We start from the raw sequence: 20167 nt of genomic DNA on the forward strand, positions 1-20167 counted from the left end.
CTCCAGGACTCTGGTGGAATACTCAGTTCTTCCTAGAGCCCCAGCTAGTGACCAAGTCTACCTAAGAGACTTCTATTGTTCTCCCTGATTACTCTTCCTCTTGTGAGTATGTCCCTTTAATAAAACTGACTTGCTTTGCTGTCTTGTGAGCTCCATGGTTCTAGGTTCTGAACTATTGGTATTTTAAATCAGAAGTCAAACTTGGGGGAGGAACACAAAACCCTCACAGAGTGAGCTGAGAACCAGATTTCAATATAATGGAGATATGCTTAATAAATAAATAAAATATAATGTCACATAGATGATGTTAATTTGTGATTTTCTAAGTCAATATATGCGCCCTCATCCAGTGATCCAGTTTCATTTTAGTTTGACGTCTTTATTTAAATCTTACCAAGTCTATATTAAGATAGCTAAGTGGTGGCAGAGAAAAAAATATGAGTAAGAGAACACTTGCCCTCAGGTATTGAATAATCTATTTTACCTAATAGGGATCTTTCCCTTCCAACATCTTTGATTGAAAAGCAAATCATCTTCCTTTTCTGCCTTCTATGAAATTCTATTGTTCCCATTCTACCAATGTAACTGTCTCTATTTTGGGCTCATTGATTTTCATATACAGTGAGTCTATGCTCTAAGCATACTAGTTTTTATCATTTATCTGCTTTATTTAATTGGTAACAGAACTTATCAATAGTTCTTCAGACAATTTTTATTTCAATTATTAATGATCACAGAAAGGACAGACTACATGAGGTCAAGATCAGTTTTTTAATCCAGAAGCCCCCAAGTATGTAAAAGGTAGCTTTTACCCAGGGAGAGTGGAAAAAAACTGACTGGTAAAGTTGCTACTCTCTCTAGAAAAGTGCAGAGATAGATTAGTGTTCTGTGTGCTTGTCGATACTGTCTATTTTATTTCTCCTGTGCCTGAATAATATAGTATACAAAAACTATTGGATTCTAGAGTGCTCATCCTAGTAGTCAACCCAATTTTTTTGATGAGCATTGTGCTGTGATTGATGAATTGAAAGTCAGGTCTGGGCTAAAATCTTAAGGTCTTATTGGGAGGGACCCCTTGCCCTTCTTTTCTCTGGGTGAATACCTGGGGTAGGACTAGGAATTATCCAAATCCTCTGCCCTTTCACTTCGTTTTCTACAAGCAAATAAACAAGATTTGACTCTCCTCTCTGTCAGTTATAATTACTGTACTGTCTTGACTACTCTCCCTGTCTAAACTCTTGTGTAATCATGGTCTGAAATAAAACAAGTGCTTAGAAAAGGATTCTTATCCTTGATGATATAAATTTTTCACAACTCTCCATTTTACCTTGAGTTAGCAATGATCATTTTGGGATTCCACAGCTTCTGGTAACTGATATGTTTCTGGGAATTCTGGTTTATAACAAATTGCTTGTAGATTTGGAAGCCAAATTTTTGCTGTTCAAATCTATTCATATCCTACAGATGCTTTTTTGAATTGTTTCCTGGCAGATTGAGGGGGGAAGTCCTTTAATTTATTTTACAAGTTTTTTCCATATTATTCATTTTTGTAAGTGAATAATCTTATTGAACTAAACCCCCAAAACATATACCCAAATAAACAAGTAATAAATCATATATTTTATCTACATTTCTACTCCCAACAGTTCTTTCTCTGGAGGTAGATAGCATTCTTTTTCATAAGTCCTCAGAATTGTCCTAGATCATTCTATTGTTGTTAATAGCAAAGTGTATCACTTTCGATTGTTCCACAACTCTGTCCCACACAGAATGGGTACTCAAAAGCTAGTGTCATGAGTGTTACAGCCAGCAAACACATGCAAATTATGGGAGCAGGCAACCTTCTTTTATCCTAATCCCTTAAGCAAAGATGTGCTCTCCCCCTCATTCACCATTGGCTGATTACTTGAAAGTTACAATCTTATCTTGAAAGCTAGCTAATGGAAATGCACAATATACAAAACCAATTATCCTAATTATTCAAGCAAGTTTTAACCATTTAACATAAAGACCATATTAGTCCAATCTATCTGAATATCTATAGCCTTTTAACCAATCAAAACAAGGGTTGTTTCAATCCTATTTATCTGAAATGGGGTTTAGGTTTGGAACAGGAAACTTGTTTTGATGGAAATGCTCCCTGACTCTATCTTAGTGATTCATTGAGAGGAGTACACCATCTTTCTGAACTTCATATCTCACATATATATGGTATTAGTTTAGCTTAAGCTTATAAAATAAAGCATATATAAGATAATTATATTAATCACTAACCAATCATTAATCCAATGGAAGCATTGGTTTGAATAGAATGAAGTTAAAAAATGAAAAAGAATGAAGAATGAATGAAAATCATCAAAATCTAATTCAAAGGGTTCAGGATTCTCATTCTCTTCACTTCTTTGCAGAAATATATAACTTTGGAAACTGAAGACTAAATTTATAAACTGAAAGTATATATAATTGCCTTTCCTTCTCCAAAATAGTAATGAAAATGTGGTTTGATTGTTTTAATATACTCTGAAATAGCGTAATACATTGTTTTAAACCTTACCTTCTGTCTTAGAGTCTACACTATGCATTGGTTCCAATGCAAAAGAATGGTAAGGGATAGGCAATGGGGGTTAAATGATTTGACCAGAGTCATATAGCTAAGAACTGTCTGGGTTCATATTTTAACCCAGGACTTCCTGTCTCTAGACTTATTTCAGCCAATGAGTCACCCATATTCTAAGAATTTTTGTAGAATAAGGGAATCTTTTTTTGTTTTAGGTGAAAATTTTTCAGTTACCTTTTTTTCTTCCCTGAAGTATAATAAAATGTTCTGTTCTTAAATAAAAAGTGAAGCCAAACTCTAGAGAATTTATGAGAATTCTCTGAGAGGATTCTTCAAAATAAAGAAAAAATATTTTTTACAATTTTAAAGATTTATCTCTTCTCTCCATCTTAGAAAGAAAGGGGTTTGTTTAAATCAAAAAGAGAATAAAAATTTGACTCTAGGAGAATTTTGTCTTTCTGCTATATTTCTTCTGTTAATAATTTAACAGAACTTAAGTGCTTAGGTAAATTAGAAGTTGTCACCTAAAAGTAATTAGAATAGCCTTGGTTCTGATGTCATTATTTTCAGAAAATCTCCTTACTAACTACCTCCCCCTACCCAATGGAAAAAACAAAGAACACAAAAGAAGAGAATGACTGAATTAACTAAGACCTAAAAAACAGAGGCCATGCCTAGCCACCCTATTCTCTGGCTATTGCATCTTTTTCAAGCTTTTGAGAACTCAAGAAACTTGGCTATTGCCCCTTCCCTTCCAAGACACTATTTAATCACACACCAAACTTTCTGTAGTTCAGTGGAAGTCCCAGTGCCAAGGTTCTATGTGGCTTCTCACACTATAATCCCAGTGCTAAAACTCTGGGTGGTTCACACAGAGTAAAGTTAAAGAATAGGCTAGAATAGATCTACTATGTTTCAGCTGAAGTTAAAATAGCAAGGGTAGCAATAATGATCTCTGACTGATTATAATGGAATACTATTGTGTCATAAGAAATGACAAGACCATGACAAAGAAAACCTGGAAAGACTCTTATGATGTGATACAAAGTGAGGTGAGCAGAACCAGGAGAACATTGTAAATGGTAACAAAAGTAGTATTTGATGATCAGCTATGAAAGACAATTATTATTAGCAATGACAAGAAGAGGCTATGCACTGCTATAGAAGGAATTGATAAAGTCCAAACGTAGATTGAAGAATGCTGTTCTTCATTTCATTTCCTCTATGAATTTTTCTCTACTATAAGCAATATGCATCTTCTTTTACAACATGATGAATTTGGAAATATGTATTGCATAAAAACACATACAGCCTATATCAAATTGCCTGTCATTTTGTGTAAGGGGGAGGGAGGGATAAGAGGGAGAGAGAGAACATGGCTAGAAAAATGTCAAAAAACAGTTTCTGAAAACTGTACCAACACATAATCTGGAAAAAAATTTTTTTAACTTTAAAATTAAATAAAAGAAAGACTCTGCATGGTATCTGTAAAGATTAAAAATGGGGAGTCTGGCTGTAGATTTAATGCTTTATTAATAAGAAAGGCAAAGGAGAGAAAGATGAAAAGAGAGAGAGAGAGGAAGGCTAGAGGTAAGTTGCTCCAAAGTAAAGAGACTCAATTTTGCTGACTAAGGCCTATACTTTCTTACCACAGCAACCTAGGACATCTGATCTATCTTTGTTCTGGAAGCCAAGATTATAATTCCCTTGCTCTGATTAAAGACCTATTATTATAACTTTGTTTGTAGCTCTGTTGGTTTTTTGTTGTTGTTGTTGTTGTTATTTTAGGTTGACAGTTGATTTAAGCAATTAAGAACCTACGTTTGGGGAAAACATTTTTTTTAGGTCTCAAGAGTTGTAATGCTCAGGTGCCTGGGACAGTAGTCAATCCTATTAGAATACCCAGGTGAGGCAGGAACTCTCTTAAAATATTGTAGACATTATCCATTTGTCGAATAAAATGCAGGTTGGATGACAGTCTCTATTTACACAATCTGGTAACAGCTTCTTTGATTTCTAAGGTCACAGAATGCTACACAGAACTTTAAATTCACATCAGTTTACCTTTTGATCAGGGTTTTACAATTAATTGATATTGTACTAAATTGCAAAGGGGCAATTCAGTGGAATGAAGAAAACTAGTTCTGGGATTAGGTTTGGGATCTAAGAGAGAAATGTAAAGCTGTGACGGATTGAGAAAGTAGCAAAGTTAAATATGGAATTGAAAAGTAGTAGGTTTTTAAAATCAAAATTCATAGGAGGGAAGAAAAAGAAAGTTTAAGGAAGTTTGGGATCTCACTGAAGTAAGAAGAGAATGGAAAGACTGCCTATTTTTGAAATTTTGAAATTCATGATATTGTTTTATGTTATTTAACTCTCTCATTTGAGAATATTTTTGATAATCTTATAGGGAATAAAAAAGTCATTTCACTTTTCAGCTTTTAATTCAGGCACTCTATACTGTTGTTGTCTATACTTTATTTTCTAAGAATACTGAGACATCAGGAGGTGATATCTTGACATACAAATGAGTTGGATTTAAGTGAGGCAAAATTGCTCAAAGTTGTCAGCCTTAATTCTATCATTCTGAGTCACTGAGATCCAGTGGCAAGACAAAAGTCAGGATTGCTAGCAATGAACCTGGATGCAGTAGATTATCTTGGCATTTTTGATGTCTGGCCAAACTATTAGTATACCACATAATACCTATGTCAGCCTTCAGAGCTGTTGGAACAAATTTTTTATTACATCAAGGGAAGTATTCACATGCTTGAGGTAGAGATCTCCCTAATTCATAGACAGCTTTGAGGCTTGTTGGTTACTCTCAAGTTGATTTAGCCTCTCTGCCATCTGCAGTTTTTTGAACAATTTTACTGGAGTGTGCCTACTGTGTAGGCTACAGTTTTTGGGACCACAAGTAAGAGAGTGGCATTCTGTACTAGTGTTGTATTTGGAAAGCTGTAAGGTGACAGGAAAATGTAGGATCAAATCTCTCTGATCCTTTGGTTTGTGGAGAGGACACCCATCCCCACATAAACAGGCTTGACTGAAGGGAGGGGCAAGATCTTGCTGAGAGCTCCTTCACTTCCCCCCTCCCACCAAGCAATTAGAAAATCAGTTACAATATGGAGATTGATCTGTTATCTTCTGGGCTCAGTCCGGAAACTAGGAAGGACAAAACTCCTAAAGATCATAACTTTCTCTAAACTATTTCCCCACAGGTTTGAGTAGGAGAGAATAGGAGAAGCTTGATATCTTTGAAGCTTATAGGCTCTGAGGATAAGATAGAAACCAGGGCTACCAAATCAGAGGAACTCAGCTTGAGGAAGTTGTGAGTATCTCCCTCAATATAACCAGGTACTGCTCCCAATTGATTAAAGGTTTAATGATACATGGGGATGAGAACGGCGGGAGGAGAAATAAGGATTAATAAGGTCTGAGAAGCCCTCAAACTGTTATGTCCAAGCAGCCCCTCCCCCCAAAGTGGAAAGGTAACTTGTTTAGCTAGACTGCTCTCTAAGCCTATAAATAATCTTCTCTTATATCTAAATAACTAAATAGAGATAACTGTGATGTTGATTGAATGTCAAATCAAGGTAAAGCAGGCTGGCAGCTAGGAACTAAAATGGCTTTGTTCAGATTCAAGCCTCTAGCCCCCAAGAGCAACCAGGACCCAGGACACAGCAAACAGAGTGACCTGCTTACTTCAAACCCAGGACCCAACTGCCTTTAACTGCCCCCTCTCTCAGAGTTCTCAGGGAGCCCTATGGAATTCTGAGCTGTGGCCTGACCTCCTCTCTGCAGCTAGAATTCCACTCTGCAATCTGAATCTCACAAATAGTTGCATTCAGACAACACTATAAAGTAATTAAAACCCAGTTGACCTTAGAGTTAAAAAAAATCCTTGTTAATTGACTTTTCTGCTCTCCTGCTGGGCCTCTGGAATCCTGCTAGAGTAAAGCCCAGACTTGAATACAAATCTAGTTCTTTAAGCTAAACCTCTTACTCTACCCTATCCTTATCTCTCTACTTCCGCTCTCTCCTATATTTTATAAATAAATTACTAAAAATCATTCTAGAATTGATAATTATTCAATTCTTGGCAACCACTCCTTTAAATATTAATATCCAACCAAAAAACCCCTCTTTTCCCCCTTACAATGATAAATGAATATTTTTGTTTGTATTTAATAAATATTGAAGATAAATGTATGTGATTGTTATTTATTATTAACCAACTGTTATCACAACATGAAAACTGATGGTATCTTGCTCTAAACAGTAAGCAGTAGAGTTTGGCAACAAGTTGCATAAATTGGCAACATGGAATTACTCAAGTGGACCATATTAAAATTCTGTTATTGAAGGACCAATAAGAGATTATATATAAACCTTTAGGTGGTCAATAATACATTCATAATGTGTAGGAAGTTGCTATGCAATCTGATTTCTCTGAGTTTTGAATTGAGATGTAGTGATTTCAATTTTTGTTAAGCCGGTATTCCCCCATTTGGGGAAAATGCTAAGAAGGGCATTAACTGAATATTGTACTTATATATTTGCCCAGTACTTGAAGAGTCTGGAGAGATTAGCTATAAAGAGATATCTGATTGGAACATTTCAGACTAATTGCCAGGAACAAGCTAGATCATGGAAATTATGAAAATTAGATATTATATGATAATAATAATTGTTATTATATTGATTTTGCTTTATTGTTATATTCAATTCTTCTAATACTTCTATCTACTCATAAAATGTTTATCAACATAGAATGTGGTTGAGATGAACATAAGCAAGAGTTGTGATAGGAGAATTTCTTGTTCAAATGTATTACAGTCACTTACTCTAAGTCATATAACTAGCTAAAGTCTGAAAAATCAAGCTGAGACATCAAACTATAGCCCCATTGTTAACTAGTTTGTAAATTCCAGCTTGAGACCTTAGCTATAGCCATAAAGCTATAGTGTTTACTGATGAGCTTCCTGTTTGACTTAATATGCATCTTCCTCTTCTCCCATCTGTTCTTTGATGGGGAAATCATTACCTGTCTTTTCTGACTTCTTTAAGAATCCATTGTGCGCATCCTGTCCTGGTATCCAAAACTTATATAATATACCTTAAAATTCCTGCTCAGAATTTGCTGATTTTCATATACATGGAATCTATGCTTTGAGCGTAATAAAATGCTTTTTTATCATATCTTTGAATCATCAGTTTTAAAATTGATAGCAGTACCTATCAATAGATCCTTGGGCAATTTTTGTCTTGGGGAAAATTTAGACTCAGAGAGGTTCTGTGAGCTGCTCCAAGTCACTGTGTAAGTACCAGATCTGGGACATAAATCCAGGTGTTCTTTCTCTCATACCACCTCATCCAACCCTCTCTTTTATGAGAAGGGGATGCAGCATCTTATTATCTAACAGGAACAGTAGGTACATGCTTAGAAGACCCACACGATATTAGTAGAATAGATGAGATTACATTTTGTTCCTTAAAGAGTTTTCCTTTCAAGGAGAGGTAGAATCAAAGTCAAAACAAAAATTCCATAGTCTTCTTTCCTTTAGAGTATGGAAACTCATGAATCAACAGCAATGAGACAACTATACAACAGGAACCAATTGGCCAGGATTAAGAGTGGCCACGTACCCTCTAAAACACTCACAAGAACTGAGATGGGAAGCAAAAATGGGGAGAAGTACAGTTGGAATGTCCATTTCCTTTTTTTTAAACCCTTAACTTCTGTGTATTGGCTCCTAGGTAGAAGTGTGGTAAGGGTGGGCAATGGGGGTCAAGTGACTTGCCCAAGGTCACACAGCTAGGAAGTATATGAGGCCAGATTTGAACCTAGGATCTACAATCTCTAGACCTGGCTCTCAATACATTGAGCTACTGTTATCAAGAATGTAAATAAGGTAACCTGAGTGGGTCAAGATGGCAATTTGGGCGTGAGGAAGGATAAAGGGGATATAGGTGATTATAAGGTGATTGGCGCAGGAAAGAAGGTATGGGAAGGTATGTAGGAGATAAAGGAAATGGGGTATGTAGGAGAGGGCAGGTTTATTCCCAGAGGCTTGAGACAGAGAATACAGGGAGGAAATTAAAGCAAGTAAGAAATGTATAGGTTTGGCTGGAGAGGTTCTCTTGTTAGTTTCTCCAGTCTCTTGAGGGAGGAGTCAAGAGGGTCCCTCCCTGCCAGTCGAACTGATGGCTGGAGGAAGTCTTGGATATATACTTCCTGCCAAGATGGATGCCCCCAGTTCTTTCAAGAAATAAAAAGAAAATGATTCCTCCCTCTTTAGCCCTTGCCTCAATCTTCTATACAATGATTCACCAGAGGCTTTGAATAGGTAACAAGGGGATTTATTAATACCAGGGTCAGTCAGAAGGGAGGAGGGGTTCAGCGTTTTCTAACTGCTGCTAGGGAGAGGGGTGAGGGTGGGGGATGGGTCACAGAGAGGTTTAAACAGAGAGACTCTGGCTCTCCCAGTCAGGAAGATTTGACTGCCTTTTTAAGTAAAGTCTTTATCAAATCATTAAAACTAGGGGTAACTTATTTGAGGATATTCTACTAGCCTATAGAAACTAAACCCACTATGTTCAATCACCAAGCCCTCCCTTCCACCAGGACCCAAAGGAAATTCAGGAAAGGGGAGGGATGGAGATGGGAGATCAGGGAGAGGTCCAGAGAAATGAAATAAGTCCAAATTTCCCCAAGACAAAATAAGCACAGACCAAGGCCAAAGCAATTAGGCCAAAGCCAACAGATTAAGTCAAAGCAAAAGCCTCCAGCCACAGCGAAAGCCAGAAGGCAAAAGCCCCGTCAGTTGGAACTTCACCTCTATTTATAGCTTTAAGTTCTAACTGACTTTCTGAAGATTTTAAGATGTTTAACCGACTTTTTGTGACCTTTAGAAATTACAGAAGCAAAAGGTTTCTGTTAGCCATCTTGCATTACACTACCCAGCTGCCCCCATTTCCTTTTTACCTAAAGGCACTTGTGAGACAACTAGGTGGCTCAGTGAATAAAGCACCAGGCCTAAGTTAAGAAGAACCAAGTTCAAAGCTGACCTCGGACATTAGCTGTACAACCCTGGGCAAGTCATTTATCCGTTCCCCCTACTTCCTCATCTGTTAAATGAGCTGAAAAAGGAAATGGCAAACATTCTAGCATCTTTGCTAAGAAAACCCCAAGTGGGGCCACAAAGAGTCAGACACAACTAAACAACAACAAACTTTGCTAAAAACCACAAGCACTTAATTAAGAGCCTAACCTCTTGCTCCCAGCAGATTATACTCCACTTTGAGCATACGGTATATACACAGATAAATGAATCCATAGTTATTTGAGAAGGAAGAGAACTCTAACAATGAGGAGAGGTAAGGAAAAAACTCTTAACTCACGCTACAGTTGAGTCAAACCTTGAAAGAAGATAAAGATTCTAAAATGTGGAAGTGGGAAGGGAGTACATTTCAGGAATAGGGAGATAGCCTGAGCAAAGATAGGGAATGGGAGATGCATTTCTGAGGATGAGGAATAAGAAATAGATCAGTTTGGATGTTGTCAAAGGTGCATCAGTTTATCATGGCTTTGTGTTATTTAGAATTGCCTTGGTTTCTAGATCTTAATAAGATAATTAGGATTAACCTGGTGAAACAACAATGCATGCTCTGGAAAATGTTCTTACACAAGAACAGTTAAGACCAGCACTGAACAGTCCTTGGGACCCTGCAGATAAAACCAAGACTGTCTTCTTCCTTGTTATCAAAATTATGTCCTGGCCTACATTCTAAGTTGCTGGTGAACATCTCCTGCTGCTAGGCAGAATTTTCTCTGCCTAGAGAAAATTGTTTCCCAAACGCAAAGATCCTCTCCTCTCTTTCTTAGAATACTTAAAAACCTGTAACCTCCTCCTCCAGAGGTTTAGGTGTATCCTAACCTCCACAAATGTGTTTGCTTTCTCTATCTTAAAGTAAATAAAATTGATGAACATACTGTGGCTCTCTGGTTTTTCAGGGCTAATAGGTATAAATCCTGTGGCTCTCTGGTTTTCAGGGGATAGGATAACTGCTCCTCTCTGGTTTTTAAATGTTAGCAGTGTGAAGGGAAACAAAAAGGAATTTTTTTTAAATAAAAGAAAAATAAGCCTACAGCTTTCTGTCTTTAAAGCATTGAGATCTAGCTGTGTGACCCTGGGCAAGTCACTTAATCTCAATTGCCTAGCCCTTATACCTCTTTTGCCTTAGAATTAATCAATTCTAAGACAGAGGCCTTTTTTTGTTTGTTTGTTTTGGGGTTGTTGTTTTTTTAACACACTAAAGCATAGGTTTTTATTTCTTCTAAGGAATATTTATGATCAAGATATTAGAAACTATAAGAAAAGTCTCCTAATATTTGAGCACTCAGTTGTTTCAAAGAATCTTCATCAATAAGCAGCAGCATGTCAGAAAAAAAACATTTTGTAGAAAAAACAAGAAAAAAAATTGATTTATTGAATGTATTCAGTCTGTATAAAATTATAAAAATGGCTGCTCTGGATCCAGCAATAGCATTAAGGGTGACATCTTCAAGTAGATTTAGAAGAACATCTGCTTCAAGTATTCCTTTTATATGAGGAAAAATATATTAGCTTGGTAAAAACTGAATCATTTGCATATTTCCATATTAAATTTCAATCTCACATCCTTATGAGGGAAAAAAACAGCAGTTAACATGCCCATTTCAGAAATTGAAAAAAACCTCTAAGATGAACACAAATCAGAGAAATCAGGATTTGGTGGTGGGGAGGGAGTTGAGTATTAAGTGACTTTTAGTAATATCAATATTATCAACTAAATGTTGAAATATATAGGATGTCTAGGGAGGACTAGCCCCTGTGGTATGAGGACTTACTGACTTCTTTTCAGAGTTGCTCATCCATCTTTGGTATCTACTTTTTACCTGTGTCTCCTCAGCAGTCACCTCAGAGTAAAATCATCTGTGGAGGCATACTAAACTAGATTGAGTGTAGTCAACAGCTTTCAAACCTATTGGTAAGTCAGGGGAACGTCTTCTCCAAGCATATGAAAAGACTTCCCCTGACAGAATGGGTGAATGAGAACAATTTGTTTCCAATAGCCATGAATGTGGGTGCTGTGAGTACTTTGAACTTGGTCAGATGTAGGTTCTCAGTTTATAATGAATCATAAAGATATTGAAGACATATTCAAAAGCTGACTCTAATGAGCAAAGTTCTCATGGACCAGACTAAAGGATATATTTCTAATATTTCACATGACTGATTGATGAATCCTTAAATTGGATGGGAATTAAAATTTTACTGAACTTACAAATTAAGTCTATGCTGTTATCTGCAGTCTAAAAGCTAGTAAACCAGTTCTACAGGTTTTTTTGTAATGTCAAACTGACCCCTGCGTCTGTATAAACTGGTTCCAGGGTGGCAGAAAGGAGAAGGCTGCACATGGGCTACTTTCCTAACTTCTGGCCATGCTACTGTATTACCATTTGTTGCCTCTTGTCACTGCTATGTTAAAACTTCACATGTACCATCTTACAACTCCCATTGCTTCCATCCATAATAAAAAGAGTTCAACTCACTCGAGCTCTCTCTCTGCCCACTTGAGTAGAGCTGCATGGCTGAAATGATGCTGATTCCTATGTTTTTTTGTGTGCCTTCCTTCCTCTTTATGTCTTTTCTTCCTTAATCTTTAACGCTTCTACCCATTTTCTCATGATGCTTGGCTTTCCTTTTAGGTGCTCAGACCCACTCAAGAAGATCATGAAGTGGCTGGGCTGCTTCATCACACATCAAATCTGCTAAGGTCTTCCATGGCATCCTGGGCTGTTGCTGGTTATCTTTACTTCATTCTTGCCACTAGACTTTGATGACTCTGGAAGAAAGAATGAGGCAGATGTCTTCATGCAACTCGGCTTCATTTAAATCAAATTTACAATTAAGTCAAAATGTCACCCATGATATTGTAGGTAGAAAATGAAGGACAAATAACATCAGATCTTGTTACCTTCTAATCCTTCTCTGCCCTTCCATACTCAGAGATGGAATTAAACATGCGAATAGATTAGGAAGGAAGATATATATTGTTATGAGTTTTGGATGTCCCAGAGAATGAAAGCATTGCCTTTTTGTCATGCAAAATTTGGTCCTATTTGCAATTTTTCATCTGCTATAAACTCCATAAAACAGCAGAGGAAGAGACCCTGTGAACTTCAAAGTCAACATAATGGTCATAGACTAAAAAGTGAGCTGACTGTCATAACGTAGAAAGGTTGAATAAATCTCCAGAAAGAAATAGACAAGTAGGAGAGAGTGATGGTCAAAAATAGAAGAAATAGTCATATCCTAGGAAAATTCTTCTCTGCCTGATCCAACACAGAAGAGGGAGTGAAAGGATCAAAAATGAGCCCATTATTTAGCTAATATTCAAAAGATGTTATAACTTAAAATGGCTCAGAAAGTTGGGGAAGACACAGAAATGCATCCTTACATACATTGGCCCTTAGCTATGTAATAAAATTTGAGAATGCAAGAAAAGCACTATTATGTGTCTAAGTCCTGAGATCAAAGAGCCATAAAGCTCCCCAAGAATGCCCAGCCTAAAGAGAGAATCAGACATTTCTCCTTGATTTGTAAAGTGACCTTTTATTTTTGTATTGATTTTTATGCTGGAGGATCAACCTCAGTGGTGACTGTAAAAGTTCTACTAGTAGAGCAGAATCTTCTCTAGCTCAGTAAGGAAGCAGATACAGTCTAAGAACAAAAGTTTTTATGCATGTTTTTGGAATACCAACTTAATTAAGTACAGAGAAAACCTGCACCAATATTCTAACAATGAATGAAAAAAAATAAATATAATAATAACAACTCACAAGTAAATAGGAATTAGGGTTCACAAAGTGCTTTATAGATGTTATCTCATTTAACCCTTGTGCAATTAAAATCTAACATCTTCTCTAGGGTTACTTACCCAACTCCCACTTACACTGACAGATTAAGTCACAAGAGGATGGATCACCAATTCCTCCAGTCATAAAAGTTCTAGAGGTAACTCTAAGGGCCTGGGGGTTGTCTGGTAGTGTTACTAATAAGCTCCAATCTGGTGTTATTCTCATTTATTATTAGCCAACCATATTTATTTATTGAGATATAGTAAGAGCAGGTGGTACAAAGAACAATCTCCTAAAAGTCCGGTACATTTTCCCATATGATACTGTGTCTAATAGTTTTGTATTGTTAGAATTGCTTAATTTCCAGTCCTTAATAAGGAACATCAGGACTACATGAAAAAACAATGATGCATGCCTGAGAAATAACCCTCTAGGAGTTCCTGCACAAGAATGGTTCATACCAACCCTGAGTGGTCTCTGAGTTGAACAAGATAATTTCAAGACGAATTCTTGCTCTTATCACCAAGCACAACTTGGTTCTTACATTCCAAACTGCTGACAAACAACTGCTACTGGGCAGGTTTTCTCCCCTTTTATGCCCAATCCAAGAGACAGCCCCACCACTACCTCTAGAATATTATAAAATCTGTTGCTTACTTCCCCACCCTGGGCTTGGCCTTTTGTTCTAACCCTGACACATGTTTCTAGCTTTCTCCCTCTCAATGGAATAAAAAGTTATCTCTAAGAACACTGTTGTGCTCTGGTTCTTAACTTTTAAGGTTAACACTCATAAATACATACAAGTTTCATGAAGAAAGTAGGTACAAACTTAAAGTACAATAGCACTGAAATATATGTACAGAGAATGAATGTGATAAAAGAGTTGCTGGTTTTTTCTCCTCTCACAGAATCCTCATGAAGTTCTCCTTAGGGTTATCTCTCTGATAAGTTCTGAGAGTTAGTGCTCTCATAGCATTATGAAGCTACTTTCCCTTGTGTCTAATCTGGCCACAGAGTTTCTCTGAGCTTGTAATATAGAGACTCACTCCTCCTTCAACTCCATGAAATATTTGTTCTCAGGGGCTTGGCTAGAGCTACACTACAACTAGACTTTTCCAGTATGGGCATAAAAAGATTCTGAAGTGTCTTGTTTCATTGACAAACCATAGGCCATGACTACTTCTTTTCAAGGATCCAAAAGACATTTCCTGTGTGGTGTTGTCTGCTTTCATTCAATGATCCAAGCACTTCATTTTTATCCCTGACCTTACACAAAATTATTCTTGGTCCAGAGCTTTTAGGAAATATATAAGCATTAGCCCAACTACTGGTACTTTAAATAGATGACTCTTGGTCAATGACCAATGAGTTGACAGACCACCAGGAGAAGCTACTAAGGCCCCTCAAATTTTAAGTGTGGATCCTCTGTGGAAGAAGAAGAAAGTCATGGAAAATTCCAACCAGGATAAGAGGGTATGGATAAATTGTAATCAGCACAGGTAAAGAAAGTTCACATATCTCTGAGAATACCATTACTATGGAATAAAGAAATAAGAAGCAACTTAATAGTCCCCAGGCCTGAAAACTATCTGAGACCATGACATCATGAGTGTCTACTCTACACATCATACTTTGCTGAAGATTCCTACACTACAGATGAAGCTATACATCTGAAATATAAAATTCAAATTAATGGTATAATAATTCCCAAATGAATAATTATTTATATCAGTGATTGCTGTTATTTTTTCATTTGACTCATAATTTTTATAGACAAGTAAAAGGAACATTGTCCCTTTCCAAACACTAACTGCAAGAGAGCATAATTTTGGCTCCTTCCATTGCCCTACATGATATAGGTTCTTATATTTCCTGAGGTATCTATTTTTAGAACTTTACCATTACTTCTACCTAGCATAATTACTGCTGCTGTTGTTGTTCATCTTTCAAAAGGATCAATGACATCATGGAGTGTTGTCTTGACTTGGTGTGAATAGGATTTAAACGAGGCAGAGTTGCACAAAGTCATCAGCTTCACTTTCTCTTCTAGAATAATTGAAGTTCAGCAGTAAGACAGAAGTCAAGAAAAGCAGTGATGACCTGGGATGCTGTGGATGACTCTGACATCTTTGAGGTCTGACCAAGCTCTGAGCACTCCACAGCATCTACTTCAGCTACCTTTGAACTGGAGTCTTTAATTATAGATCAAATGTGCATTCTACTATACAATACAGTCTTTTTGTTAATATAAGTAATAAATACAAATGTGATCAACATATATTAAATGCCTCCTTTGTATAAAACACTGTACCCAGTTTAGAAAAAAACATGACCTAATTAGTTTATAGTCTTGATGGCAGATAAGACACTTTTAACAATTACAAGGCACAATATCATATGAATTTGATTCAATACTATTTAGTAAGTTTTGATTAAGTAACTTCTTTGTAAAAGGCTCAGAATACAAACATAAAAGCAAAACTATCTCTGGAGCTGACATGCTATTTCTAAAGGACAAGATTGTTACTGAGAGAAGATCAAGAAGTTTCTTTTGGAGGAGACAGCATTTTATTTGAGGGAACAGTATAAAAATGGCAGGGAGCTAAATAAATGCATATATTGAGGGTCAGTGAGAAAACTTGAGGATGGACTAAAATGGCCCTACATTGTTTCCTTTTGTAAAAAAAAAATAATGAGAAGAGGCAGAGCCAAGATGGTAGAATAGGTCAGGAACTCCTTGAGCTATCCCAAAGTTATGCTGCTACCCCCAACCATAACTATATTTTAAAAGCTTCAAAATTATTTCTAGAGCAGCAGACCAAACAAAATGATGGGCTGAAGTAATTTTCCAGGTCAAGAAAACCTAGAAAGTCAGGCAGAAAGATCTATCTCACTGAGATAAGAAGGTAGTGAAATTCAGTGCTCCAGGTAGCTCAGTAGCAGACCTAGTCCTAGCAAGCCAAAAGAGAATCTCCCATACTCTGCAGCCACGAACCCATGGCATAGTCACATTGGTAACCAGGCTCATGTGTGCCCAAGAATAGTCCCATAGGCAGCCAGACCCCATGTTCTCAATCTAAGAAGCTTGAGACAGTGCCCTCTCTACCCCAAGAACAGAGCCCAAGTCTAGCCTAAAGGTAAAAATAATAAAATAGGCTGGAGAAATGAGCAAAAAACCCAAAACAAAAGAAAAAATTCACTGGGGAAAAAAACAAAAACAAAAACTAGTAATGGCCCAGGATGGCAGTGGATGACCTTGGTATCTTTCATATCTCACCAAGCTTTGAGCACTCCATAGCATCTGCTTCAGCAGGAAAGATCAAAACAAAAACTTGAAAGAGAATAACAATGTCAAAAATAGCTACATGTGATGCCTCAAAGTGAAAAGTTAAACAGTATTAGGACTAAAAAGAACCAAAGGATTTTATAAATTAAATAAGAGAGGTAGAAGAAAAATTAGAAAAAGAAATGAGAGGGTTAAAAGAGAATCTGCAAAAAGAGTCAATGTCTTGGTAAAGAAATCACAAAAATGGAAAAAGATATACAAAAATTCAGTTAAAAAAAACTTTAAAAAATGTATTACATATTTAATCACTACCACCACCAAAAAACATTTAACTAAACAAATGCATTAAAAATTATGTGTAAAACCACAAACTCCACATTATTATTATTGTTTAAGAATATGTAAATTACATATGTTTGGTAATATAAACATACTCTGCTTTTGAGTTCCCTTTGGATTTGTTTTACTTTAATACTTTTTTCTCTTAATTTTGTGGCTGTTATTGTTTTGTAATGTGATCATGGTATATATTATTCTTATTCTCTTTTCATTTCTTCATCTTTCCCTTATATTATTTTTATTTCCAATAATGTCCTTAGGATCTAACCCTAGTAATATGATCCCTAAGTCAATGAGCATGAACAGCTTTACAACTCTTAGCATATACTTCCATCTTGTTTTCTAAAAACAAAAAATTCACAGCTGCTTTAACAATGTAACATAAGGCCTGTTCCTCAATATTCCTATCATCATTTAATTTGATCATTTTAACCCAATTTGATCATTTTAACCTGTCTGTTTCTTAGTTAACATACATTACCAGGACCATTTTTAACTAGATTGGAATTTAGGCAGCAGACATGATCTGTTGCTAAGACCAAATTCTTTCCAAATCCAAGTTTTTCAAGCTTGGTCATATCCAATGGAACTTTTGTTCCAGTGCTACAATCCCTCAGGAATGCAGGCTTACCTCAATAGTATGATGAATGTTAAAGTAAGACTCATGCAGAATATTTATGCTCTCTAAGCCATTGTTGTCCCACTAGAAACTGTGTTTAGATTATATGTGTGCTCAGACTTAGATCTACTACTACACTCATGCATGTGTATGGGGTCTCTGCAGATATATATCATATTTGACTTATCTAAGGTACTATTCATATTCTTTCTTATTTATTTCTTGATTAGATTTATCTAGTTCTGAGAAGGGAAAATTAAAAGCCACTGCTATTATTATTTTATCTATTACCATCTGTATCTCAATTAGTTTTTCCTTTAAAAATCTGGATTCTATAAAACTTGGTACACACAGGCCCAATACTGAATATGCTTCATTATCCATAGTAAAGTCCCCTCCAACATAATATAGTTACCCTGTTTATTTCTTACAATTAGATCCATTTTAGCCTCAAATCTTCAGAGATCATGACTGGTACCCTAACTTTTCTGGACCATCTGAGGCATAGTATATTCTGCTCTAGTCCCTCACTTTCATTCAATGCGTGTCTCTCATTTTCAATGTGTCTCTTGTAAACAACATATTCTCAGGTTCTTGTTTTTTATTCCTTCTGTTATCCATTTTTTTCTCATCAGTGAATTCATTCCATTACACTCAATGTTACATACTGTTGTGAGGAGGATTACTTAGTTATTAGTTAGGAGACCTAACAGGAAGGGCTGGAGAATTCCACATGGAATGGGGAAGGAGGAAGTGGGCTTTTGCTCTCTGAGATGGACTCCATGGTGGTTGGGACAAGTTGCAACTGACCCTAGGAGACCTCAGATTTCCAGAGATCCTGAAGGAAGACTGACATCTACTTGTGGGAGATTTTGGTAGAGACTATTAATCCCAACCTGAGTTGCAGGTTAACTTGGGCTGGGTTAGCTCCCAGAATCTACCCACCTGAAAGAGCACTGCTAGTGGTCCTGGAGGAGCTGGTACGTCACTAGAGCGAGTCTGGACTCTGCTGTGAGGATTCCCACTTTAGTTCTGCTATTCTCTGGGCCATGTCTGGCTTAGGTCTCAGATGAGTGTAGATAAGTCCCTCCCCTGACCCTGCGGTTTGCCCTTAGTCTGAAAATGTAGAAACCCCTATTCCCATCCTTTACCATAGTTTCCTTAATTAAAATTGTTATAAACTCTCTTGCCATTTGCCTGCTAGTTTTCAAAGGCCTTGTCTAGATGGTGCAGAGTGGCAGTTAGTATCTAACTGCCACTTCTGTTAACAGATATCACCTTAGCAGTTAAACTCAGTCTCCCTACCTTGTTTGGTCCTGCCTTCTGTCATTCCTGTCTCCCTCACACCCCACTGAGTCCACAAATAATATTTTAGTATAACTCCCCTGGTTTTCCCCATAATAATACTATATGTGCATTTCCAACTATTCTGTTCCTCCTCATTATTTGTCCCTCTCTTCCTTTATTTCTGGTATATCCTTTCTCAGACATCCCATTTCCTTCAACCAACACCTATCTAATTTACACACTTTACCTAAAACCTTCCCTTGTTTTCTCCCTTTATCTTCCTAGTTCCAAGGTGGCCCACCTTTCCAAAAGTCCCTTGTCCCTTACCCCTTACCTTTTAATTCTCATTATACTGACCTTTCCAAAAATCTCTTCCTTATCCCTACAACTTTGATATGTGTTCAACTCTAAAAATCTCTTCCCTATATTGTCTTAAGAGTCCTTCCCTGACCCCTTGCCTAATCTCCTAACCTTGTGATATGCACTCCCTTCCCCAACCCCTCCCTTATCCCTGTATTATCTCTGTACATTAAGATAATTTTTACTCTTCAAATTATGTACATTGTTCTTTCTTTATCCTAGGTCTGATGAGTGTAGGATTCTAGTACTGCCAGTCTTTCTCCCCTTCTTCCCCTTCTCTGTGATAGTCCCTTTACTCATTCTTCCTTCATAGGAAATAATGATTCCCCTACCTCTTTCTTGTCTATTTTACTATCATTTCAGTTCATTCTATTACATTCACGTCCACCTCAAGTCTTCCCTCCATACAATCCCTTTCAAAACACCCAAGCAATAATGCCATTCTACAGGGTCATAGATGACATTTTCCTACAAAGAACTCAAACAACTTGACCTTTGGGGGGTTTTATGATTAATCTTTCATTACCTTTGTGCTTCTTATAGTTCAAATTTTCTGTTGAGTTCTGGACTTTTCTCCTTTAGTTTGGTAAATATCCATTTTTTTCTTTTTATGATTATGCTTATCTTTGCTGGATATGTTATTCTTGGTTGTAAACCCAGTTCTTTTGCTCTACAAAATTCTGTGTTCCATGTCCTTCATTCTTTTAATTACATGGCTACTAGGTTTTGTATTATTCTGACTATAGCTCCACAATATTTAAATTGTGTTTTTTCTTGTTGTATGTAGCACTTACTCCTTAACCTGGAAGCTAC

This window comes from Gracilinanus agilis, chromosome 1, assembly GCF_016433145.1.
Source record: "Gracilinanus agilis isolate LMUSP501 chromosome 1, AgileGrace, whole genome shotgun sequence".
Taxonomy (NCBI): Eukaryota; Metazoa; Chordata; class Mammalia; order Didelphimorphia; family Didelphidae; genus Gracilinanus; species Gracilinanus agilis.